The sequence below is a fragment of the Schistocerca cancellata genome, chromosome 5, assembly GCF_023864275.1.
Source record: "Schistocerca cancellata isolate TAMUIC-IGC-003103 chromosome 5, iqSchCanc2.1, whole genome shotgun sequence".
NCBI lineage: Eukaryota > Metazoa > Arthropoda > Insecta > Orthoptera > Acrididae > Schistocerca > Schistocerca cancellata.
The window spans coordinates 126,759,723-126,787,214 of NC_064630.1; positions in this window are offsets into that span (position 1 = coordinate 126,759,723).

Below are 27,492 nucleotides of genomic sequence, written 5' to 3' on the forward strand. Positions count from 1 at the left end.
TGTTCTTTACCTGATGAGGTCCACACTTGCCAGGAACCTGTGAGCCCATGTCCAACAAAAATTTACATTTCCTTCCATTCACTAAGCCATCTAAGCAAAATTCCACCACATTACACATTGTAACTGTGCTTATACTCACTGGGAGACCTGCCCAGCAGTGGTTCTGGAGCACCTGTTGTGTTTAATGGTGGGTTACTATACCATGCCATCCAAATCTGTTATGTCCCTTATTAAGCTGTGAATGTCCTGCTCACCCACATTTCTTACACTGCATCTGATGGTGCTATTCTTGTATCCCTGGCTCAGACCACCAAAACTATTTCTTCCAACACTGTTGTGGTTTCCATGGCTTCAATCAAATTCTTAGGGAAAAGTGCTTTTAGTGACTTTGGGAGTCAACAAATCAATCGTAAACAACAAGAATGTAATCAATATGATATTTATTACTCAGACAGTGTGTTGTATGCAAGCTGTAAACATACCTTATCTCAAGTGCTGTGTAAACTGTATCAAGGAACTGTTTAATAAATGTCTGGCATTCGATTTGTTCTACAATCAGTTCTATGTGGAAAGTATTACATAGAGGTCAGCATTATGGCCCCAAATGGGCCAACAGGACATGACCAACCACTGTGTCATCCTCTGCAAATGGTGTTATTGATTGCAGTGTGGAGGGGTGTGTAGTCAGCTCTCTTGGCTGTTATTGGGTTTCTTGACTTTGAAACCACTATTACATGGTCAAGTAGCTCCTCAGCTGGCCTCACAAAGCTGAATGCACCACATTCCAGTCCATCCACTAAGGAAAAATCCCTTTCTGTACTGGAAATTGAACATGGGTCTTCCTCACTCCAATCAGCTTGTCGGGTACAGCTAAACTGGTGGCTGTCCGACCTTTGCTTAACGTGATCGGAAGAATGAAGACCTTCAGTTGAGTAACAATAACTTTATTGCGAACGCGTATCTTGCGACGCCCGGCATGTATGGACAGATCGGAGCTATAAAATTTGCTTCCGGCCTAAGCAGAGTATCCTTAATCCTCGGAAAACTTCCGTAATTAGGAGAGGAAACAGTACTCGTCCACACAAGTCAGGAGGCAAGGAACTACTAATAACTCAATAAAACAAGGAATAATAACAATAAACCGAACGTATATAAAAGATAGAAAACACAGCGCCTCTAGAGGCTGGGCGCGGAACTACACCAACGTCGCGTAGAGTAATTGCTACAGCACCACTGCACTGACACACGCGCACAGCACACACACACACGGCGAGCTTGAATTAGCGCGCTGCAGCGTCGCTACATCAGCCCCCCGGGCGGAAGCGGAGCGTCGGCGTCGAGATACCGCGCCGGAAAGTGCACCCGACGTCCAGAACGGGTCGTCCTCGTCGGAGGAGGAGGAGGAACAACGTCAGGAGGTGGATGTTGTGCTGCGTTGGGCGGCGGATGTTGAAGAGCCGGCGCCGGAGATGTGGCGTCAGTGTCTGGAACAGCGGTAGGTGAATGCCTGCGACGAGGTGCCGCTAGTGGGGTGTCAGGAAAAACATACGCAGGTTTAACCCGATTCAACGCGACATTCGTAGCTTTGCCGTTCACTAGGATATCCATGGTGTGGGCACCGCGCCGTAGCACTTCATATGGACCAGAATAAGGAGCTTGTAGAGGCGGTTTGACGCCCTCAGTGCGGAGCATGACGTGACGACATTGTTCCAGGTCCTGGTGCACGAAAGTGGGCGGCTTGCCATGACGTGTGGCTTTCGGAGGGCGAATCTTTGATACATGGTCCCTCAATCGTCGCAAGAAATCCGGCTGGCCAGTAGACACTGTCTCTGTGGCATCAGCGTCTACAAAGTCACCAGGAAGGCGCAGTGTTTCTCCATAAACCAGTTCTGCCGCTGACGACCCCAGGTCTGGTTTGAAAGTCGTCCGTAAGCCTAACAAGACCACCGGTAGTGCGGTTGTCCAGGTTTCTTCGTGGCACATCAGCGCGGCCTTCAAACAACGGTGCCAGCGTTCGATCATTCCGTTGCTTGCTGGGTGATAACTTGTGGTCTTATGGTGGGTGTAACCACAAAACTTGGCCAGCTGTGAGAACAGGTCTGATTCAAATTGCCGTCCGCGGTCAGTGGTAATATGTCGTGGGCATCCAAATCTTGCCAACCAAGTCATTGCAAAAGCGGAAGCTAATGTGTCTGCTGTGATATTATCCACCGGCACTGCTTCCGGCCAACGTGTAAAACGGTCGATCATTGTAAACAGATATCTTTGCCCGTTCGAAGGTGGAAGTGGTCCGACTACATCTAAATGAACGTGGGCAAAGCGGGCGGTGGTATCCGGAAAATCGCCGATCGGTGCGTGTACATGGCGGTTAATCTTGCAGCGTTGGCACTGAAGACAAGATTGGACCCACTCGCGGCAGTCTTTTTGCATGCCTGGCCACACAAAACGTTGCGATACTAGGCGGAATGTCGGGCGTACCCCGGGATGGCACAATCCATGTACTATATCAAAGGCTTGTCTTCTAAAAGCCGGCGTCAGAAAGGGACGAGGTCGGCCGCGAGAAACGTCGCAGTATAGCTGTGTATCTTCCCCCGGAACATCAACGAGTTTCAGTTGCACTGCGGAAGCCGTGTCTTTGACATAGGCAAGGAGTTCTTCGTCGTCTCTCTGTGCCTGTGCCAGTGCAGGAAAGTCTATGGTACTGGAAACACTGCTGATCCGTGAAAGGCAATCCGCAGCAATGTTGTCGATCCCAGAAATATGTCTAATGTCGGTAGTAAACTGGGCCACGAACTCAAGGTGACGAAATTGACGGGGAGAGCAGTTGACACTATTCCGACGGAAGGCGAACGTGAGTGGCTTGTGGTCTGTATATATCGTGAAAGTTCGCGCTTCCACCTGGGGGCGAAAATATTTCACTGCCTGGTATACTGCCAGGAGCTCACGGTCATATGTGCTCCATTTTGTCTGTGCAGGCGAAAGCTTGTGGGAATAATACGCCAGTGGCTGCCATGCGTTGTCGGACCATTGTTGTAACGCGGCACCGATCGCCGTCTGGCTCGCATCTACAACAATTGCTAATGGCGCGTCGAGCCGTGGGTGTGCGAGAAGCGCCGCGTCGGCCATGCTCCTCTTTGTTGCCTCAAACGCAGAACACATGTCCTCTGTCCACTGTATCAGAGACTTGCTATTTACTTTAGGGCCCGATAATGCCGCCGTCAAAGGTTCCTGCAGCTCCGCAGCGTGAGGAAGGTGTCGTCGATAAAAATTGAGCATCCCCAAAAAACGACGTAATTCTTTGATCGTAGTTGGTCGGGGTAGCTGCAAGATAGCGTCCACCTTCTCGGACAGAGGAAGAGAGCCTTCAGCAGAAATCTTATGGCCAAGAAATGTCACCTCTGACTGCCCAAAAACACACTTGTCCACGTTCAAGACGACACCGTAACGCTCCAACCGCTCGAAAATCTCTCGCAGATGTTGTCGGTGTCGATCGTGGTCAGCAGAGAACACTAACACATCGTCCAGGTAGGCGAAACAGAACGGCAGCCCCTGGAGAACCGAGTCTATAAACCTTTGCCAGGTCTGAGCGGCATTGCGTAAACCGAAAGTCATAAATTTGCTTTCGAACAAACCGAAAGGCGTTATTATTGCAGTCTTTGGAATGTCGTCATTGGCCACCGGAATCTGTGTATACGCTTTAGCGCAGTCCAGAACTGTGAACACCGTGGCACCATGTAGAGCGTGATTATAATCCCTCAGTAACGGAACGGGATATCTGTCCGGCACTGTTCGCGCGTTAAGCGCACGGTAGTCACCGCATGGGCGCCAAGCTCCACCCTTCTTCGGAACAAGATGTAATGCGGAGGACCACGGGCTCTTAGATGGCCGCATTATGCCCTCGCGAATCATGGCGTCAAATTCTGCCTTCGCTATCTTCAATCGGTCCGGAGCGAGACGCCTAGGTCGGCATGCTACTGGGGGACCGTCCGTCGTTTGAATGTGATGCACCGTGTCATGTGGTATGAACCTGGGAGCGCCGGGCGGCCTGGTCAAGTTCGGATAGTTAAGCAGTAATTCAGTGTACTCACCCTCCGCAGCATGGACCAACTTGGCACTGTGCGTTGCGGTGTCGCGACGGAAACCCGTGACTGCTAAGCCAGTGACGCTGTCCACCAAGCGTGCGTTCGCGACGTCCGGCAGCAGGTGGTAGTGTGCGAGAAGATCAGCCCCGACGATCGCCTCCGTGACGTCAGCCACTGTAAAATTCCACCCGTACGCGCGACGTAGGCCGAGATTAAGCTCCATCCTCTGTGTGCCATATGTTGCGATGGAAGAATTGTTGGCAGCCGTCAGACGGAAGGCAGTTGGCGGCCGGCAACGATGTATGGCTGTTCGTGGTATGATACTCAGGTCCGACCCCGTGTCTATTAAAAACTTAACGCCGGAACTCCTATCGGTAACGAACAGGCGCTTGGAGGATAACTGGCAGCCGGTTGCGCCTATTGTCGACCGCCGGTGGCGTTTGGGTGCGAGCATGGCGATGTGCACTTCCTTGCCTGATCGCCGAATCGTCGGTGGTACCAGCACAACGGTACCTCGCCTTGCGGAGTGGTAGTACCGCCGGAAGATCTGCTTCTCGAACGCCGCCGTCTGTATCGGCTTCTTCTATTATTGTCGTCACGTGCCAGCAGCGCACTGACCTGGGTGCACAAAAGCTCAACCTTGGCAGCGAGAGAATCATGGTCGGCTCGTGCTACAGACGCGGTACTGTTTGCACTGTTGTCCAACGCCGCGACTGCGCTGACCGGAGCCGGTGTGATCGCATCCTGTATCCGGTCTGCTAGCTGCGCCACGTCATCCAGCGGCATGTCCGTTTGTGAGGCGATTATGGCTTTTATTTGCGGCGGCAACCTACTGCTCCACAGTGTTCTGAGCAGACTGTCTGGCACAGTAACGGTGTCAACTTTGCTGCGTAGATGTCGCAGGTATTGAGAAGGCTTCCTGTCGCCAATTTCTTCCTGTGTCAGAACCTGACGTATCCGGTCCTCTTGTGACGCGGCCACCCGTCGAATCATCTCTGATTTTAGCCTGGCATAAGCTCCAGCCTCGGGCGGTGCTGTGATTATGTCCTGCACCTCGGCTGCATAACGTTGGTCGAGTTGGCTCACAATCAGCGCAAATTTAGTTGCTTCGACCGTTATTCCAGCGCAGCTAAAACTTGCCTCTGCCTGCGCGAACCAGAGTACCGGATTGTCGGGCCAGAACGGCGGCAAACGGACTGCAATCCGGGAGACGGCCTGCTGTTCGGTCATTATGTGCTCGTTACTTACGTAGCTCACGGCTGCTTCTCCTTAATCACGTCGGTCTCTGCTTGAATCACGTCGGTCTCTGCTTGAATCACGTCGGGGTCACCACTTGTCGGGTACAGCTAAACTGGTGGCTGTCCGACCTTTGCTTAACGTGATCGGAAGAATGAAGACCTTCAGTTGAGTAACAATAACTTTATTGCGAACGCGTATCTTGCGACGCCCGGCATGTATGGACAGATCGGAGCTATAAAATTTGCTTCCGGCCTAAGCAGAGTATCCTTAATCCTCGGAAAACTTCCGTAATTAGGAGAGGAAACAGTACTCGTCCACACAAGTCAGGAGGCAAGGAACTACTAATAACTCAATAAAACAAGGAATAATAACAATAAACCGAACGTATATAAAAGATAGAAAACACAGCGCCTCTAGAGGCTGGGCGCGGAACTACACCAACGTCGCGTAGAGTAATTGCTACAGCACCACTGCACTGACACACGCGCACAGCACACACACACACGGCGAGCTTGAATTAGCGCGCTGCAGCGTCGCTACAAGCTGAACTGGCCACTCAGTTACAGATGCAGATGAGGGTATTATGTACCAGTAACTAAATATTCACATTGATGATCCAGTGAAGAAAAAATATTCAGCACTGTCTCAAAAGTGACCCCAACAACTCCTACTAAAAACAACAGCTGTATGCAGGAGCAAACATTGTGAAGCACGCCAGACATGCAGAGAAATGAAGAAAACTTGCCAGGAGAACAACTAGAGAGCACTTTAGGCAACCTCAAAAGGCAATGCAAGGTAGGACTCTGTCAGATAACATTGCCACCCTTCTGGCCACTGAGGCTGCAATTATGGTGTTCACAAGCCAAAAGCATTTTTGAACAGCATGAAACCAGAAGCAATGTGAAAATGTTTCATTGCACAGTAACACACTTAAACAAAAGTCAAACTGTGCAAAGGTGTTGCAAACTGAGTCCTAAATAACATTTAAAATATTGTTCAATCCAGAATTTCACACTGCTATCTGAACTATATCTTCTAAAGGTACCATGTGAAGAGGAATTAGGGGAAAGTTCCTGCAAACAGATTTTGATTGACCTTAAGACATGGGCCAGAACAGAGATGCTATCTGAAAATTCTATTCACATGTTATGGCTTAAATGGATACCAACTAGCATTCGAACAATTTGGTGGCAAACACAGAGATGCCTTTAAATGTTTTGGCAGATTGTAATCTTACCCTCCCACACATCACTATTAAAATCCTCTGTCTATAAAAGTTTTGAAAGCTTCAGAGGTGTAAGATATACAAAAGAAAAACTTTTTACTTAATTGGCTCCACTTTTTGTGTCTAGGGGTACATTCTTGTGGTATCCCATTCTTCTACATCACACTGACTTTACAATTTTCACTTCTATCATACCACAAATTACATTATTAGTGACACAATCAAATACATGTCTGCTTCCATCAGAGGCATGCCCACTACTACTAACAGTCTGTGGTATTTGCAATATTCCAAAGAGTTTACAAAGCGAAAGAGTTTACAAACTTTCTTGACAAAAGAAGGATCTTTACCACATTATATCATTATTTTGTAAATAAATCCAGAAATAAATTTTGTAATTATCAACAGATTGTGCAATTAATAATAGGAATTTTAAGTATACCAGAAATTTTGTAATTTCAAATATTTTTTACAAAAAGAGTAATTTTAACTGTATGTACAGAGTACTAACAAATTGATTTCTTTTTATACAGTTTAGCCTGAAATATAATACTTCGTATACAAAATCATATGAATTCTTTCAGGGATACAGCCGAGAATGTTCACCTGTACAAGAATCGATAGTATCATGGTATTGGTTATTTCTACAATAAAAAAAAGGAGTTATGTTAGATGGGTGTCTCATTACCATACCCCCTCACAAAATTTGGAAACAGGGCATTTACATTATTTTGTGACAGACTACAAGATTTGCTAAATGGTGGACAAAATGATGCCTCAGACAGCAGATAGATGTATAGGAGTATCTGATAACATAACATATTACAGAAAACATAAGAAAAATATCTACTATACAAGTTGTAATCTACACATACATCATGCTATGGTATTCAGATTTTAAGATCTGTGAAACATACCATCACAAAACCAATAATACAAGGTCAAAACTACAACATTGCACCACTAAACTATAGAAGTAATTACAGAGACATAGTAAATTACTAGAATTATAGATTTTAAGTTAACATCCATACAATCAAACCTTAAAAACCTTCAAAAGAGAAGAGAAAAAGTTTCAGAGGCTAATTGTACGATGAATGAGCCAACTCGAAAAACTCACGACAAAGGGTACAGATATACTCAACCATGAATAGGAATCAAACAGCCGCATAAACCAGAGTATTCAAGGATATGTTGACTCATGAAAGAACGAAATAACTGAAAAATATTATGGCCTAAGTTTACAATGTAGAGATCAACCCAGGAATCCAAACCACACCGGGCACAAACTTGCAAAAAAATGTTTCGACAAACAAAATGAATAAAGTTCACAATCATATCAATAAGTTCAGTTATATGCAAAGAGTAATCATAAGAAGCATCTAGCCTCAGTCAATGGTTGTACGCTCTCCTTGAGTACTACTCTCACAGATGCAATAACCAGGGGTACCCAAAACAGAGCTAAGCATGAGTCCATTCACAGCTCAAGATCCAATCAGATACAATATTGCAATACTCAGGATAGAGTCAAGTAGACATAGTCGTAAATAGCTTTGAATGATGACACAATCCAGTAGCTTGAGAACCAATATCCGAGTATGAAATCAGATTTGTATACATGATGTTATATTGTCTACACTAGTAAATGCCTTCCACACTGTTTGCTAATTGTCCATACAAGCTAAGCCATGTATATAAAGACCTAGAAGATTCATTTACATATGATAAAGAAATACATAATGATTTAAAGTTTCATAATATCCTGTACTTGAAAAAACATGCATTTATGCTGAATATCACTGTCTTTAGCAGTCTTGGCTAACAATTCACAAATATCAGTCACAAAACAGATCCAGTCAACTGATGCTTGAGTACGTTACCCAGCACCCACCATCTCTTGCAAGTTGACTGGTCCAGCAAGATACAGCCATACAGCAGTGTAGGGAGTGGATCTGCCAACATCTTTCAGCTTCCTCCCTGGAGTTCTCATCACATGCTCCAACGGAGAGGTAAGTTCCTGTCTAGCAATCACGCCAAATCCAGAAACATTGTTTTGTGTACTAAATATGCTGTTCAATACCTTCTTCACATCACATGAGAAATGTTGTTCTTAGTAATTTTTCAAACTCAATTATATGGGATTTATGCCAGATGACATTAAGAAGTGTTCACTTATGAAACATTAATAAACAGAGTTAAATGCAATTTTAAAAGACTGGACTGTCAAGGTATTATACACAGATATACTAAGATACTATACCCAATTTTTGCAGTAAAAATTATGAATATTGCACCATTTAAAAACTGCAAAAGAATATACTCATATGGTCTCATGGTATATATGTATCAAATTCTAAAGCACAAATCTATTACAGAACACAAAAATACAGTGTATCATAGATTGTAACTTGGTCATTTACAAGACAAAACTTAAGAAATCGCATCATCTTACATACTAAATTCCAGACAAACAAAACACAGTTATCTAGTCTTGTGTGTATGCAGATAGATTTAAACTCAATCAATGGAAAAGATAAAACTCTAGAAACTACGTGATCTTACATACTAAATTCATGACAATGGAAAAAGAACAGAAAAACAACAATTAGATACTTATGAATTATGTCCATATGCTTTCAGTTCAGTGATATTGTGTAATCCATACAACTTCTTAGATTTTGGATACACAAGTTTGTAAACATTACAATATGGATTTTCATGAATTTCGAATGGTCCAATTCAAGTATTGAAAAATTTCTGTATCTCTGATGTGAACCTTTGTAATGTCTCTTGCAGCGGTCTCTCTGTGATATTTTCAGAAATTTTATAAATTATATAACTCAGTACATATCACGAAATCTCTCTTCTTATCTTGCCGATTCCTAAACTTTAATATACGATGATTATCAATGCAAAGTAGTTTCAAGCCCTATTATTCCTTGGGGCATCCATTTACTCCATGGAATAGCTTCTCTGCTATCTGTTTTCTCTTATGAAAAGAATGAGGCAATGCTTGCCGATTAGCCGTGAAAGGAGGAGGATGTATATGTATGTATTGTTGAGCTAGTTGCCACATTGATGAGATTCTGCATGAGAAGGAATTTAATACATGAACTAAACTAAAGTAAGTGTGTTCGCGCATTATTTAACTGATTATTATTGACAGTGTCTGCTTACTATGCTGTGTTGCACGGGATCAGTGGGGAACATCTGATTTACACTGGACGAACCTGCCATTTTGTATGCTCAAGATATCCAGTTACTTCAAATAAATAGGCTAACACAGTCTTATCAGCAGATCTCCGGTCTTCCCCATGTGATCACCGAAAGTTAATAATTATTACAAATGTTCTCAGAAAATCGACTGACAATTTTCGTCGCACCGAGACTTCGAAATTGCTTCACTGCCTTATGGAATTTAAGTTAAGCTCAATTTAATCAGGAAAGAACAGTATTGAACTGTGCGAATGTCATAAGCCTGCTTTGTGAATGAAAATTCCCTTAACATAGGCATGTTTTTACTATCCTGATCAGTGAAGCTAAATCAGACGGTTTGAGAGAGGTTTTTAAATTTTTTGAATACCACAAAAAAAAAAATTAAAACTTTATATTTTCTTTGGCTTTCACCAACACAAGATGATCTTAGAAAATCTACCTTTACCATCATGTCTCTGCTTTCTCCTATCCACCTGTTTTTTCATCATCTCCCTAACACCCTCTTCCCTCTCTTGTGGAGACAGAATTTTACATGGTGGAAACTCAACATTTTCAGAAATGAAGTTAGCTGGTATGCGATTAAACTTCATTTCAAATGGTGAAAAACATGTTGAAGAATGTTGTAACCTGCTCATAATATCCTCAGAATCACTGACATAATCTAACCAACTGGAGTGATTCTTACTACAAAATGTTCTAAACACTATTCCAATGTCTCTCATATATCTTTCTGCAGGATGACTCAAAGGATGGTACACTGAGGTTAGAATATGCCTTATTTTTGCATGATCACCAAAATCTTTTCAAGCTTGTCATGTAACCTGACAACCATTATCAAATAAAATTGTTTTAGGAATACCCATCTGATGAAAATGTGTGTTTTCAAACTTAGCGATGATTTGCTTACTGGTAGCTTTCTTAAGAGGAAACAAGTTCATGAACTTCAAAAATACATCAACCCCCAGAGAAACGTAACAAAATCCATTCTTACACTTAGGTAAAGGTACATAAACATCCACAGACACAAGATGAACTTTACTATTAGGTAGTATGTTTTGAATTTGGCCTCTGCTTGTTTGATTACTCACCTTCACTCTTTGACATCTGACACAGCTGGCAATCTTCTTCTTGCCTCTCCTTCGTATGTTATAAAAATACATGTTTTCCTGAATCTTTTGTGAGCATTTGGCTGATCCACAATCACCAAAACTCTCATGTGTATAAATAATTAAAGAATCAATACACTGTTCCGGCCAACATAGTTTCTAATCCTCTGATTCAGTCATATGTCTCCTACATAAAATACCTTCGTGTACCTTATAATATCATTTTTTTCCCTCTTCCTTTCTTACCCAACGTGCTCTTAACCAATTTCCAATTTTGATCATGATTTTGATATCTGCGGATGTCTTAGCAAACTTTCAAGATCTCTTTTTCCTCTTTTACACCTCTCAAATATAAAATTTCAAACTCTTTTTTTCTCCTTCTCCAAAGTTGTTAGGTGATTCACTTCCTAAAGGTAGCCTAGACAAAGTATCAGCAACAACATTTCAGTGCCCTTAATGTATCTGACTTCATTATTGAACTGCTGTAAATTAAGGTCCTATGAGTAATTCTGTTATGGTACAGCTTCACACCTGAAGGTAACAAAATCCTTTGTGATCTGTACAGATGATGACTTTGTGACCTAGAAACTATTATTTAAATCTGTTGAATGCCCAGTGTAGAGCCAAAAGTTCTTTCTCAGTTACCGTGTATGTCTTTTCACATTTCTGCAATACTCTACTAGCAAATGCAAGAGACCTATGTTCAGTAACACCATCAAATTCAACCTCCTGAAATAAATGAGCACCCAGTCCAGAATCACTACTGTCTGTCATAATGATCAAAGGAAGAGGCAAATCTGGTCTGAACAATATCTGACTGGCACAAATGTCATTTGATTTCATTGAAAGCATCATGATACTCCTGATTCCAATTGCAATTGGTATTCTTCTCAAAAGTTCACACAAGCATGCAACATTCACAGCTTGGCTGCTACAAAATTTTCTATAAAATCCAGTTAACCCAAAAAATGATTTAAACTGTTTTTTATTTCGGGGAACAGGAAAATTAGCAATAGCATCAAGTATCTCTTTATCAGGTGCAATTTCTTTTTCAGATATAACATGTCCTAATAACTCCTTCCACACCAAATTCACACTTGCCTATTTTCAAAGTCATGCCTCCTGATTCTAATTTTGAAAACACATATCTTAACAGATTCAAATGTTGTTCCCAAGTCTTTTCTGTGACCAGAATGTCATCAACATACACAATTAATTTTGAATTCACTTCTCTTCCTAAGACAGAATCCAGAGCTATTATGAATTCAACTACAGATTCATTTAGCCCAAATGGCCCACACAATATTGAAAACTATTATCTCCATGCAAAAATGCTGTATACTTTCTAGAATTACTTTCAAGTGGGATGTGATGAAATCCAGAGGTCTAGTCCAAACTACTCATGTATTTTACACAATCAAATTTGTGTAACAGTTCATCCATGCTCTCAGGATTGTCATTCTCTCTGATACGAAATTTATTAAGGTACCTAGAGTCCAAAACAATTCTCACTCCACCATTTCTCTTACTTACCACAGCTAAAGGATTACTGTAAGCACTCCTACTTCTCTCAATTACACCCCATGTTTCCATTTTCTGAATTTCTTCTGTTCATCTTTCCTTTTTGAAAATGGTACATTATATGGCTTGAGAAAAAAAGGTTGTTGATCTTTAAGGTCAAATATGCAATGATGGGCTTTTATTTTCCCTGGTTTTTCACTAAACACATTTCTAAATTCCAATAACAAATTCCAAAGCTGTTCCTTTTGTAGGTCATTAAGAGTTGTAGCTTCCCTTCCTTAGAATCTATTACACTTTCAAAATCCTGATCCTCAGTCTCATCAAAATCTATATCTTCATCAAACACCAGGTAGTCACCTTGGTTCACAATGTTTTGCAAATAGTTACAACTTTTCCCACAGTTTAAAACACAGAAATTAGTTTTTACATGTTAATTATTACTTTTAGGTTCCAAAATAAACAATTCTTTAGCATTCCATCCAAAACGAGCCTCAACTTTCACTATCCAATCTGTACCAAGAATTATATTTTCTTCCAGACTAGGGATCACCAAGCATCCATGTGCATCAGTTTTGCCTTCTATACTAATTGTTAAAAGTAGCTGAGATTTTTACCAATTTCCTTTGCTTACCTGTAGCTCCTCTTATCTTTACACCTAAAATGTGCAGTTCCACAAAATTCTTACTATGTTTAATATTGTCCCTAAATTATTCAGATATACCACAAATCAAACTACCAGTATTAATCAAACAGTTTTCTTCCCACTGATCAGTCTTAATCTTAATGTAAGGGCATACAAAATCTAAATCATCATCTCTGTTATTAGGTACTTCGTGTAAAAAATCGCTTTCAAATTCATCAAATGCTACATCTACACTGTTTTTGCAGGGTTTCACCAACTTCACTGGTACCATTACATTACTTTGGTTACACAAGTTTCAGATAACATTTGAATACACTGAATGGATTCCAAAGCAGCACTAACATTACTTATTACAGAAGGAACACAAAACATATTACTCTCAAAATTACATTTCCTATTTAGATCATCTTTCACTTCATTCCACCAAATTGGATACAAATTTTGACTAACCACAGATAACTTACTCCAGAATGCACATTTATCTACATCATCATCAATTTAGTACCAAACAAATTTCAAGAAATTTTCACCTTTGTTCTTTAGGGTTACAGATAACTCACCTTTACTGTTTGGATCATTACTCTGCATGACATCAATGAAATACTGCTTTGACTGGACTGGTATTCCATGACTCTCACTTACATCATCACAAACATCACTTACCTTACCAGTATTCACAAATAACTCTGAAACTTCATTATTCTTAAACTTCAGAAATACCTGATACTCATTGTCGTCGTCGTTGTTCTTGTTGTGTCTTCAGTCCTGAGACCGGTTTGATGCAGCACTCCATGCTACTCTATCCTGTGCAAGCTTCTTCATCTCCCAGTAACTAATGCAGCCTACATCCTTCTTAATCTGCTTAGTGTATTCATCTCTTGGCCTCCCTCTTCAATTTTTACCCTCCACACTGCCCTCCAATACTAAATTGGTGATCCCTTGATGCCTCAGAACATGTCCTACCAACCGATCCCTTCTTCTAGTCAAGTTGTGCCACAAGATCCTCTTCTCCCTAATTCTATTCAATACCTCCTCAACAGTTATGTGATCTACCCATCTAATCTTCAGCATTCTTCTGTAGCACCACATTTCATAAGCTTCTATTCTTTTCTTGTCCAAACTATTTATCGTCCACGTTTCACTTCCATACAGGGCTACACTCCATACAAATACTTTCAGAAACGACTTCATGACATTTAAATCTATACTCAATGTTAACAAATTTTTCTTCTTCAGAAACGCTTTCCTTGCTATTGCCCGTCTACATTCTATATCCTCTCTACTTCGACCATCATCAGTTATTTTGCTCCCCAAATAGCAAAACTCCTTTACTACTTTAAGTGTCTCATTTCCTAATCTAATTCCCTCAGCATCACAGACTTAATTCGACTACATTCCATTACCCTCGTTTTGCTTTTGTTGATGTTCATCTTATACCCTCCTTTCAAGACACTGTCCATTCCGTTCAACTGCTCTTCCAAGTCCTTTGCTGTCTCTGACAGAATTACAATGTCATTGGCGAACCTCAAAGTTTATATTTCTTCTCCATGGATTTTAATACCCACTCCGAATGTTTCTTTTGTTTCCTTTACTGTTTGCTCAATATACAGATTGATTAACATTGGGGATAGGCTACGACCCTGTCTCACTCCCTCCCCAACCACTGCTTGCCTTTCATACCCCTCGACTGTTATAACTGCCGTCTGGTTTCGGTACAAATTGTAAATAGCCTTTTGCTCCTTGTATTTTACCCCTGCCACCTTCAGAATTTGAAAGAGAGTATTCCAATCAACATTGTGAAAAGCTTTCTCTAAGTCTACAAATGCTAGAAACATAGGTTTGCCTTTCCTTAATCTTTCTTCTAAGATAAGTCTTAAGGTCAGTATTGCCTCACGTGTTCCAACATTTCTACGGAATCCAAACTGATCTTCCCCGAGGTTCGCTTCTATCAGTTTTTCCATTTGTCTAAAGAATTCGCATTAGTATTTTGCAGCTGTAACTTGTGTTCAACTTCAGATACCTGTGCACATTATTAACACTGCTATTATTGTCTAATTGTAAGTGTAAATTGGGGGTCCTACACTTCTTGTGTTTCCTTACCCCAAAACTGTGAACCTTCATGGAGGCAGACTGCCATTTCCTGAATAGTTATCTCTATGATTGTTTTTGCTATTAAATTGCCCATAGTTATCCCCATTGTTACTTTTCTGCTAATGTTCAAAGATTCTGTCTCTATTACCATTTTAACCCTGACTGAAGTTACCATTATCTCTGTTTCTGTAGTTGTTTCCATTGTGACTGCTATCATTTTGATTATGATACCTGCTTCTTTCTACTGTACTATCAAGCCTGTCAACATATCGTAAAAAATTTTGAAGGCAATTGTCAGGTCTGTGTACTAAATCTCACTACAACCTCTCTGGTAATCTCCATTTTAGTGCATCAATCAATGTAATTTCATCAAATGGCTTGTCCAGGTGTGTTGATTTCTTAAGTTGATTCTTAGAAAACCCTTTCAGTGTACCGTCCCTATTCCTATAACTAGGACCATTCAAAAATTTACTTTTAATTCTTCCCTGTTCAGCTTCTGACCAAAATTTGTTTAAAAAACTTTTTTCAAAACTATGGTATGTTTCCCACGGACTTCAACTTAACAAAGACAGAGCTTCACCTCCAAGACATCTTTTAACACACAATTTTTTGACCAGCAGTCATGCCTGACACAAAATATCTCTACAGCGGTGTAGAGAATCCCCTGGATGTAAATCATCTGATGGAAACCAAACTTTTTATTGGGCTATTTGACCACACAATACCATTATTTGAATACAGATTGTTGTGAATGCCATTTTCCTGAACTACTGAAATTTTTTGATTGAAAACATTTACACTTGTTAGCATACTGTTTCCAACATTTAGAATTTTTTGATCTAAACTACTAAAGTTCTGTTCTATTTTTCCTCTATGGCCTTCTGTTGAATTCTGACGTCATTAACATTCTTCTCCTGTGTGAAGATTGTGCAACTAACTCATTCTACAAAGCAATAAATTTTTTTCTAAAACATCGACTTTTTCATTCACACTTTTTAATCCATCTGACAACCCATTTTTTACCTCCAAAACCTGATTACTAAGTTGGTCTATTTTGTATTGTACCCCGTCCATTTTATCATTCTTTTCAGTTTGTATTTCCATTAACTGTGCTAAATTTGCTATTTTATCTGTTTTTATTTCTATTAAGTGATCATTAACTGCACTCAATTTTGCCACACACATAGTTTATACTTATTTTTTGTGGTGTCCTTTGTTGTAATTGTAAAGTCCTCTTTCAATTCATCCATTTGTGACGTTTGCCTTCTTTATTTCATCGTTGACTGTCTTCAGTGTCAATGTACTGCATTGCTATACGGGCTGAAAAATGGGGGAAGTGCAGTACTGACTACTGTAAATGATGTAGCCGACAGGTGCACATTTGCGATTCACTGTTCTTTACCTTCACTGTTCACAATCCCCCCACCCCCATCCCCACCCAATGATTCACAGTTATATCACCAGTGCACTATTATTTAATTTTCTATAAGCCTAATTAATAGTTTGCAGGCAAACATTAACATACTGCTACCATAGTTTACTGTTGAACATCTACAAGCAGTAAAAACCTAACCACACATTTCAAAGTCAGTCAAAGAAATTTAACAGACACTGTCATTGCTTTAACACACGGACTATTGGTGAAACACTTATTTCACGGTTAAGTTGATGCATTGTTGTTGTTCTAACGAACACAGATTTCTTGTCTGAAACTTGGCCGTGGACTGACTGTCTCAGACCAAAAAATTGGGCCCTTACGTATCATCACAATAACAGACACTGAAACTACACGTTGTTAGATGTTTAATTTACAGAAATTACAATTGAAACTTACCTCATTAAATTAACTGAATACATCGAAAAATCCCATCTTTTAACAGTTTATTCTAGTACAAGAGTTAGGCTGAATTATTCATTTAAATGATGAAATTAACAGATATAGTTACACAAACAATACATTGGACAAAAATGGTAATTACCTTGGAATTAATTAAAGGCTGGCTTTGCTAATATGTTTTCGAATAGAGCCAAATAGATCCTTTAAGAATACTATTAGTTGTTCCTCCTAATGTCAACAATAGAATTTAAGTTATGAAACAATTACTGATTTCACCCTATAACAAAAGATATTATCTAGGAATAGTCAAAATAAATTAGAAAATTGATGACATACACAAAACAAAGCACAAAATTAGATCTCGTACTATATTCTTTAAAACTGAGGGCTAACCTTTCTCTTTTATGAAAATGCAGATTATACTCACGTATGTTAGTGGTAATTAGTCAAAAGTGAAAAAAATGAATTTTATGGAGGCAGATGGCAAAACAAGAGGAAAGTAAAAATATCCCAGCTTGCTTTGTCACATGGCCCATCATCGTTGATACTATCTCGTCACTGTTGCTCCAACTTTGTTGGGCACCTTTCGTTGAGGAATTGAGTTTCATTTACCTAAAAACTGCAAATATAGCAATAATTGTACTTTTTTCTTCTACAATAGACAAAACTTCATTATCAGTCATCAGATCCCAGCTGAGCCCCCTCTTGTAATCACTGAGCCCCCACTTGTAATCTTACCCTCCCACATGTCACTAATAAAATTCTGTCTGTAAAACGTTTGTAAGCTTCAAGAGGCGTAAGATATTCAAAAGAAAAACTTTTTACTCATCTTCTTTATCTCTTGTTGTTGGCTCCACTTTTTGTGTCAAGGGGTACATTCTTGTGGCTCAAATTTTGATTTAATATTGTGGGTTCCTGAAGAAGAAATAACTGATGAAGAATTATCTGTTGCTATGATTTTTTTTTATTTTATTCTGTTCTTCTACATCACACTGACTTTACAATGTTCACTTCTATCACATCACAAATTACATTATTAGTGACACAATCAAATACACGTCTGCTTCCACAGAGGCATGCCCACTGCTACTTACATTTCTGCAGTATTCACAATATTCCAAAGAGTTTACAAAGCAAAAGAGTTTACAAACTTTCTCAATGAAAGAAGAATCTTTACCACATTATATCATTATTTTATAAATGAATTCAGAAATAAATTTTATAATTATCATCAGATTGTGCAATCAATAATAGGAATTTGAAGTATATCAGAAATTTCGTAATTACAAATATTTTTACAAAAAGAGTAATTTTAACAGTACTAACAAATTGATTTCTTTTTATACATTATAGCCTGAAATATAGTACATCATATACAAAATCATATGAATTCTTTCAGGGAAACAGCTGAAAATGTTCACCCATACAAGAATCAATAGTATACATGGCATTGGTTATGTCTATAAAAAAAGGTATCCTATTACAAGATAAAGCTGAAGACATCCCAAACAGCCTGCAAAACCGTGTTTAAAGTGCAGCTGCAAATGATGACAAAGGGAATGTACCTGAAACACGCATAGTCAAGGGGTTGCAGCCCAATCGACACACAATGTGTGAGGCTACATAACAACAGAGTATCAGCTGGCAACCAGTGTGCACGAGTTGAGCATATAGTTAGCAGCTCTGAAACACTCACAAGAAGCAGCATCACAGTACCACAGATGGTGCAGCAAACCTTCACCACAGGGGCAGAATGACAAGGAATTGGTGCTGGTATCATCAGCAATTCAGATTGAAGTAAAAAAAAAGTGTGGCACTTTGTCAGCACCCCAATGCCACAGATGACCATTAATGGATGGCACTGATCATCACCAACACCAAAGTAGTGCAAAGTTCCCCTCCCCCCATCCCCATTTCCCCACCTGCCTTTGTCTGTTGTGGACTCCCTATCCCATAATACCTACCAACTGACACAGTGTGAATCACCTCACAGTGATGATCTTTCCTTCAACTGCAAGGCAGTCTGCTGTTTGTCCTCCTTGCTCACCTGTGGTCTCTGGAGGATTGTTTCACCACCCATGTAATGCTACTTCACACCTTCAAGACTCCACTTGCCACAGATGAAGATTATATCTCAATGGCTCTGCAGTTTCTAGTTGTCCACCATAATGGTCGAGCCTCCATGTCCGATGATCCTGTGTCACCTTCTCAACCCCAACTGACTGTCACTTACAGCAATGATGACGCACTCCTTCATCCTTCCCCATGATCTGCACTTCCAGGGGAGGAGCCTCTGTGGTGAATATCAATACACAATAGTTGCGTTTTCAGATGGAACCTCTGACACTGGTTCCATTGTGATGTTTTGGTTTGTTAACACATTTGTGATTATGTTATCCTGTGTTCTATGTGCAAAATGAAGTGTCATATGATACTACCTGTACAGTGGTTATTATTAAACATTCATATGTAGTTCCACAACAATATGAGTTTTAGTTGTTTCACAAATTCCTGCATCAATACAGCTGCAACCACCTGAGAACCACCAGCTACCATTACCATGTGTAATGGCATGATAGAGAGGTACCACCGAAACATCAAAGTGGCCCAAATGTACAAGATAGCTAGTGGACTGAGTAGCCACCACTAGTGCAGTTAGGACTATGAAGAGTGATAAACGAGGACCTGCACTGTGCCAGAGTAGAACTAGTGTATGGGGTACAGTTATGACTTCCTGGAGAGTTATGTCTCCACCAAGCCACAGCAACTTTCAGTCCTATAGACCTGACCCAGTTCAATCAACTGCTACAGAGAATAATGGCATAAGTTCATCCCACTGAGCTGGAGAATGATGGTGACAAAGAAGTCTTTGCACACAGAGCTGTAGTCAGAACTGCAAGGCTGGCCAAGAGAGAATAGTGTATGACCTACCTTGCAGGGTCCACATATGGGGTCCTACAGAGGTGTGTATATGCACCTTCAAAATAGAGGGAAACAGCAAAGAAGAGTTGTGTCAATTGAATGCCTCAAACCAGCACTTACAGGAGAGAGAGCCACAGAACAAATGCCCACAGTCTCAGTGCCAACAACTGTCATGAGCACTCAAGTACTAAGAGGACACAACCCCCCCCCCCCCCCCCCCCCCAAACCCCAACTGCCATCTAACTCTGAAGAACAAGGTGAAGATTTGGCCATTCCACCGGCCTGGAGGAGGAAGCAAACATTGTTGCTGCCACAACCAGCAGCTGTTACACAAGCTGGTACAACCATCAAGCACCAGTTCCCTTCCATTCATGGTGCTCCCGGTTTCAAGAAGGGGAGAGATGTTGCAATGATGATAACAGCTGACATCACGAACAGAGAGAGTGTAATCAGCAAGATATCTCTGTTGCTCAGTAAATGTCTTGTATGCAAGCTGTAAATATTGCTTATCTTATGTGCCATATGAAGTGTGTCTAGCAAGTGTTTAACAAAAGTCTGGCATTTGATTTATTCTCCAATAAATTGTGTGTGGAAGTTACTAGGTACCTGTAACTAAATCCCATTATACTCATACTTTCCCCACCACACTGAAAGGCAACCCCTGCAATAATGCACCCAATGCTCTCTGTTCTACCTCTTGCACAAGAATCCTCTTAGTGTCATCACTTTGTCAGCTAATATGTGTTGACCTTTAATTTCGGAAATCCTATCCACAAAATTCGCCCTACTTCTGTGACATACTGTTCAACTTCTCCCTATAAAACCAACAGATTTTCTTCCTTCTGTATCATTGTAACAACCCCACTCTTGAGATTGTCAAAAATTAGAGCATTCAATAACCCCTTATTATACTTTACAAATGTCTTAGCATCCCCTAGCAAGCATAATTTATCCATAAGCAAAAGTTGTTCCTCTAACCAACATTCCAGCATAGGTGCTATTATCAAATTACCCACAAATGTCAAGCTATCTTCTCCTGTTTTACCAGAAAGAGCAAGATTTGACCAGCAGTAGTATTACCTAGGATGGGTTTTGACCTAATGGATGATAGCTGTTTTCTCACATCTACCCTCAATGCCAGCAAGTGGTTGCATAATTCTCTGTCTTTCTGCTCACGTACCATTTGTTTTGAAACATCTGAACTGCCATTGCTATGGTACCCTTCTCTGGTTTGGACATTGGAAAGTTTGTGCCCACAATACAATATTCAAATATTCAACAGGAAAGAAACCAAAACCTCAAGTGTGAAAAATAGTGCATTGCCCTTACCATACTGAAATGTCATTGCAGACTGATGCCCCGTGCCATCACTCGCTGGTTTCCACCAGCATTTCTGATAGCAAATTGTATCAATCCAGGTTGCTGACCAATATGTAGTCAACAAAGGATAGCTGGATGACCACCAGGATATCCTATATGAATGACAAAGGTTATGGGTAACACTGAGTCTTTCGTGATGCTGAGGCAAGAGAATGCTCTCTGAAGATAAACTGCTTCTACTCGCAGTGTATTCTATACAGCAAAGTCACCCAGTGCTGAGGCAGGGTACCACTGATATTAGTGTATGTGATGACGGTAACAACAGCAGGCAGGGTGGTCTTGCTGAAGTAGGCAGTGACAACACAGCCCCACAGCATATAGGTGGCCAACAATGGGTATTGCTGTCAGATCAGGAGTCAGCCAGATGGGCTGGGCTGGACATAGCCCAGGTCAAACCTAGGGTCTCCATAGTTGGAATGCTAGGCGCTGGTGTGCACGGAATGGCCTCACTGGGATGGTCCCAGCACTATCAGGCATCTAAGTAGTAGTAGTAGTAGTAGTAGTAGTAGTAGTAGTAGCGGCAGCAGCAGCAAGTGTAGCTCATGGAGAATTCTGGCTGGTGTGGAGGCTGCATTGGTGCCAAGCCTGGAGTCAAAGTCAGGACTGAAGTTGAAGTGGTGCACAGTGCCAATGGTAGACACATTAGAAGCCCAGTCAGTCTGACATCAGGACAGGACTGGTATAATATCAGTTGACAAGAGATAAGTCCACAGTGCAAGTGATCTATTGGGCTGGAGGCCCAGATATACATGTCTAGTTGGTGTTGCTGTGACTAAAAGCCCCACCCTCTATCACATATGCCCTTAAAGAGTTGCCCCAGGTGTTGGTGTGGAGCAACCCAGCCCACTGTGGGGCACCCTGCGATGTGCAGGATACTGAGGTAACATTATTACTGTGCCTGACATTGGTATTTTGTATCTGCCATGGCTTGCTCAAGTGAATGCCGTAAGTGTGGCAACTTACACAACTTGCAATAATGTTGGTACAAAACTTTTCTTGGGCTGGTGAGTAAAATCAATGATTGATGTGCTATATAACCATTGCAACAGCATGTTTCATTATTGGTGTGACAATGTGGTTGCTTCAGTGAAAAGCAGTTTATATTATATTTGGAAGTGAAGATATGAAGCATGCAGCCCATTGGAATACTGTCTTGCTATTAGTAATGAACATGGTGAACTGATCAGGGATACCAAAGTCTATGACACTGACTAAAATAAAGACAGAAACAACATGTTTCTACTTTTGCATGGAAATTCATTTGCACACAATCTCATTGCTCCCAGAAAGCAGAACAGTTCTCATAACTGTTGAGAGCCATGGATGCAGAATCCTCTCCAATATATAAGAATCTGAAGTGATCTGAAGCTGCATGGAGACAAAAAAGCTGCCAGGCTGCGATTCATAGGAAAAGTCTTAATTAAATGGAATTCATCCAAGAAAAAACTGGCTTGTAAAACATTTGTTCGACCAATTCTTGAGTACTACTCATCTCTCTGGCATTCTTAACAAGATGGATTAATAGAAGAGGTAGAAAAGATACAGTGGTGATTGTGGATGTTCTTACTGGGTCATTTAGTACATGTAAGAGCATTAAGAATTGTTCAACAAAATTTAGTGGCACATGGTACTAGAAAGGTCTTGTGCATCAGGCAGCTTATAACTTGCTACCACATACATCACATGAAGTGATAATGATGATTGAATTAGGTATGTTAAAGCTCACATGGAGGTTTACTTAGAATGAATTTTCTGAAGTGCCATTCAGGAATCAAATGGGAAAGGGGAAAAGATGGCTGTACCAGAAGTACCCTGCTCCAAACAATCTATTGTGGCTTGCAAAGTATATGCGTAAATGCAGATAAATGACTCCTCTACTGTGAGGGAAAATGGATTCATCACATATAGAGAAATGTTCACTGAAATTGGGAGACTCGTGAACCTGTCAGAAACTGGTATGTTACCTTTGAATGAATGATGTCTACAAGAGCAGAACAACGATAGCCTTCTGGAAGCTGAAGAGAAGTTTTGGTCATGTGGGTCACATTAAGAATCTACTACTGAAGTACCCACAATATTACAATCCACCACAGGAGTTATGCACAAGCCAAGAAATCAGTCCAGCAAATTAGCAATTTGAGAAACTATGTAAATCTTAGTGTGATGAACCATGGACCTTGCCGTTGGTGGGGAGGCTTGCATGCCTCAATGATACAGATAGCCGTACCATAGGTGAAACCACAATGGAGGGGTATCTGTTGAGAGGCCAGACAAATGTATGGTTCCTGAAGAGGGGCAGCAGCCTTTTCAGTAGTTGCAGGAGCAACAGTCTGGATGATTGACTGATCTGGCCTTGTAACATTAACCAAAACGGCCTTGCTGTGCTGGTACTGCGAACGGCCGAAAGCAAGGGGAAACTACAGGCGTAATTTTTCCCGAGGGCATGCAGCTTTACAGTATGGTTAAATGATGATGGCACCCTCTTGGGTAAAATATTTTTGGAGGTAAAACAGTCCCCCATTCGGATCTCTGGGCGGGGACTACTCAGGAGGATGTCATTATCAGGAGAAAGAAGTAGTAGAGTAGTGGTGGGGTTTTTTTTGGGCGCACGACAGCAAGGTCTTCAGCGCCCGTTCAGTAACATAGTGAGACGGGTGTCAAGAAAAAAATTCAGAACATTTACATAAAATGTAACATAAAACACGGGGAACAATCATTGAAAACTATGTGGTCACCCACACCGAAGCGTGGGGTGAAGCAGGGTGTCAGCAGTAAAACATGGACAACACAGGAAGAAAATGGTAGAGGGAGCTAAAACAATGTAGCAGATGGAAGTGGCTGGCTGACCGCAAGGAAAAAAGGGAGGAGTCAGCCACTATGCAATACACTAAAACCTCCAGCCTAAAAGTTTAGGCCAGAGTCCAGACACATCACAGAACTTAAAAACCCTAGACACACACGTCTCATCGTTAGCTAAAACACAAGGCAGATCCCCACCAACTTGTGCTTCTGCCCTTGCATCACGGTATAAAATGCAGTCTGTTAAAATGTGCTGGACGGAGATGTGCACACCACAAGCATCACAAAACGGAGGATCCTCCCGCCGTAATAAATAGCTATGTGTGAGAGGACAGTGCCCGATCCGAAGATGTGTGAGGGCTACCTCTTCACGCCTGAGCAACCGGCAGGAGGAACGCCACGGCTGAGTGGTTGACTTCACCGAGTGCAGTTTATTGGCCGTCTCCACCAGCCATTCGTCCTCCTCCAACTCCATGCACCTCCTGTGGAGTGCAGCGATGACTGACTGCAAGGGGATAGGACAGTGCAGTGGACCACATCCTGCTCTCTGCAGGCCTCCTTGGCAGCCCGATCAGCCTGTTCATTGCCCCATATGCCGACATCACCAGGCACCCAGCAGAAGGATACCTCTTTACACCCCCCCCCCCCCCCCCCCCTCACCCGTTGGAGCAAGTACAGTTCGTCATGTATCAGCTGGACCATCTCCTCAGTCGGGTATAGGTTCTGCAGTGATTGTAAGGCACTAAGAGAATCGGAGCAGAGAGGAAATCGATCGCCCCGAACATGATGCATCTGCTCCAGTGCCTTCAGGATCGCGTAGAGCTCCGCTGCAAAAATGGTATATTCAGCAGGGAGGCGATCCGGGTAACATGATCAGGGAACACCACAGAACAGCCAAGGAAAGTCTCCTGTTTGGAGCCATAAGTGTAAACGACAGCGAAACCGTGATGCACATCTAAAATGTTAAATAACAGAGATTGGAATGTAAAATCTGGTGTGCCATCTTTCTTAAAATTAGTCAAATCTAAAATAAGTTTGGGTCTCCGGAGGAGCCAAGGTGGAGATCTGCTCCAACCGCGATGTAAAACATGAAGACCAGCCATAGACATCACACCGAGGCAATCCTGTGCGCGAATCCCATAGGGCTGCATCGCACGTTGCCGGTTATGAAACAATCGTGCCAGAGGAGGCTGAGCAACAGTATGGTATGCAGGGGTGTATGGTGTGGACAAAGTTTTATACGCCTGGTGCACTGTAAGTAGCCGTCGCCGCATATGAAGTGGCGGTTCACCAGCCTCTGCACAGAGGCTTGGTATGGGGCTAGATCGGAATGCCCCAGTGGCCAACCGAAGCCCTTCATGGTGCACAACGTCCAACAACTTTAAGTAAGAAGGCTTCGCAGACCCATACACCGTACACCCATAATTGAGTCGATATCGCACAAACGCCCTGTAAAACTGGAGCAGACAAGTCCTGTCAGCTCCCCATGTACTGTGGCTAAGACATTTTAAAATACTTAAAGCCTTAACTGACCGCCATTTCAGGTCTTTAAGATGAGGTAACCACATGAGCTTTGAGTAAAAAATGAGCCCCAGAAATCTCACTGTGTCTTTAAAAGTAAGAATTGTGTCCCTCATCCTCAACTCAGGAAAGGTTAAAATCGAACGAGAACGGTTAAAAAGAACACATACAGACTTCTCGGTGGAAAACTTAAAACCAATCTTCTGTGCCCAGTCATCCAAATGCCTAATCATAAGTTGCAACTGACGAGTTGTCGTTGCAAGGCTTGAAGAAGAGCAAAACAAAGAGAAATCATCCACAAACAAAGAACACTGGACAGGACTTTTCACTATGGACGTAATGCTATTAATAGCGATGGCAAAGGGAGTCACACTTAAAACACTACCCTGAGGGACATCGTTCTCCTGCGCAAAGCGATCAGACAGGACATCACCAATTCGGTATCTAAAATATCGTGGCGAGAGGAAAGACTGAATAAAATGAGGAAGACAACCATGAAAATCCCATTTGTGAAGCTGCTCCAGGATGAGATGCCTCCAAGTGGTATCGTAGGCCTTCTTGATGTCAAAAAATACACCTAGAAGGTGATGACGGCGTAGGAAAGCTTGTTGTATTGCCGCCTCCAGGAGGGCAAGGTTATCGAAGGTGGAACGAAACCACCTGAACCCACACTGAAAGCGACTAAGGAGTTGCCGGGATTCTAACATCCAGACAGGGCGGCGGTTGACCATCCGCTCCAAGGTCTTCCCTATGCAACTAGTGAGGGCAACACTATGGTAACTACTTGGGCTCGTGCGGTCTTTCCCAGGTTTTAAAAAAGGGATTAAAACTGCCTTACGCCACATGTCAGTAAAGCGACCCGACGCCTAAATGGCATTAAAAAGTGCGAGGAGGATTTCTCTGTTGCGCATTGTGAGGTGCCATAGCATACTGTAATGGATCCTGTCGTGACCAGGGGATGTGTCACGAGCTCCAGACAATGCAGAATTCAGCTCCCACACAGAAAATTTGCAGTTGTAAACTTCATGAGAGGTGGACTGGAAGTCCAGACTACATCTCTCAGCAACGGCTCTATGGCGCTGGAAACCTCGATCCTGACTGGTTGTTGCAGTAACTCTGGCAAAATATGCTGCCATAGTCTGGGCAATGTCTCAAGGATCCGTGTCGAGAGTGCCGTTATTCATTAAAGCAACTATGGGGCACCTCCCTCCTCTGCCAGAAATTCTCCTGATGGTCTCCCACACAATGGAACTGTTGGTGGAACGATTAATGGTGTTCAGGAACTGTTGCCATGACCTCTTCTTGCTCTCACAAATAATGCGGCGACATATTGCCCTCGCCACCCGAAAGGCTGCAAGATTCTCAGCAGTCGGCCGATACTTGAACTGACGTAGAGCTGCATGCCTGGTCCTGATTGCAGAGCGGCATTTGGCACTCCACCAAGGCACAGGTGGCCTCTTCCGGTGGCCTGTGGACTGTGGAATGGGTGCTGCAGTGGCGTGGTGGACCGTTTTGGTAATATGATCCACCCACACCTCAACATTCGCACAGTGTTTGAATTGGGCCAACTGGCTATAAAGTGTCCAGTCAGCTACACTGAGCACCCATCGTGGTGGTCTCCTTTCGGGGCCCAGGCCATCTGGTAGGTGAATCCAGATTGGGAAATGATCACTGCCGTGCAAGTCAGCAACCACTTCCCAGTGAGCACTTGGGGCAAGAGCTGGAGAGCAAAGCGAGAGATCAATGGCAGAGAATGACCCAGTCGCTGCGCAGAAATGAGTACTCTGTCCTCCACTGAGCAAGTAGGCACAGGATAACAGGAGAAGCCTCTCAATTGCTCTACCCCTGGGGCAGCCAATTGCAGAGCCCCAAGCACATTGTGGGCATTAAAATCACCACAAATAATGAAT